The following is an 877-nucleotide window of genomic DNA, read 5'->3' on the forward strand; positions in this document are numbered from 1 at the left end:
CAACGATGGTGGCGAAAAGATACCATATACAAACTTGAGGGACAGGCTATGGTCTGGGAGATGATGACATATCTAATAGTTACAGAATTACAATATAGTATGTGTCCTGGTTATATGTATGAACACATATGCACATACACACACCACAAACACACAGACCTTCTACAAATCAATAAGGCAAATAACCCAATAGAAAAATGGTCCAGTCTATGGCCATGTCACCTTGAACGTGCCTGATCTCATCTGATCTCGGAAGCTAAGCAGGGTCAGGCCTGGTTAGTACTTGGATAGGAGACCACCTAGGAAGACCAGGTGCTGTAGGCGTTAAAAAAAAGAAAAAAGAAAGAAAGAAAAAAGAAAAACGGTCCAAGCGTTTGAATAAGCAAATCATAAGGGAGAAATGTCAATAGCCAATAGATATATAACAAGTGGTTCAGTCCCATTAGCAATGAGAGAAATGTGCCACTTTGCACCTGCGAAAGTAGCACAACTTCTGACGTCTGCCGGTGGTAAGAGCTGGTAAGGACGCAGGGGAGCGCAGACGTCACCCCTGCGGGTGGGAACGGAAGGTCGTGTCTCCGGTTTGGAGAGCCACATGGCCCGCTACCAAGCTGTAAACGGTGCGCTGCAGACTCTGCGGCCTGGCCATCCCCACTTCCCCCACACCCCGCCGTAGGTATGAGCCCGGAGCAGCGCTGCTGTGCACAGGAAGTCACGGAGCCGCAGCATTAACAGTGGAAAACTGGAAAAGTAGTTAAATGCCCCTGTACGGTGTCAAAAGGCACATAACTAGAGCATAAACATACCGTGAGATACCTTGAAGCAATCAAAACGAAGTGAGCTACACTGAATCGACATGGAAAGATCTCGGAGCAAT

At 47.2% G+C, this 877-nt stretch overlaps 1 pseudogene; it reads left to right on the forward strand.

The window, feature by feature from the left end:
* Positions 1-205: 205 nt before the first annotated feature.
* LOC111739605 lies at positions 206-324 on the forward strand (annotated as a pseudogene).
* Positions 325-877: the final 553 nt, after the last annotated feature.

Source organism: Pteropus vampyrus, unplaced genomic scaffold (assembly GCF_000151845.1).
Source record: "Pteropus vampyrus isolate Shadow unplaced genomic scaffold, Pvam_2.0 Scaffold51, whole genome shotgun sequence".
In the NCBI taxonomy this organism is placed as follows: domain Eukaryota; kingdom Metazoa; phylum Chordata; class Mammalia; order Chiroptera; family Pteropodidae; genus Pteropus; species Pteropus vampyrus.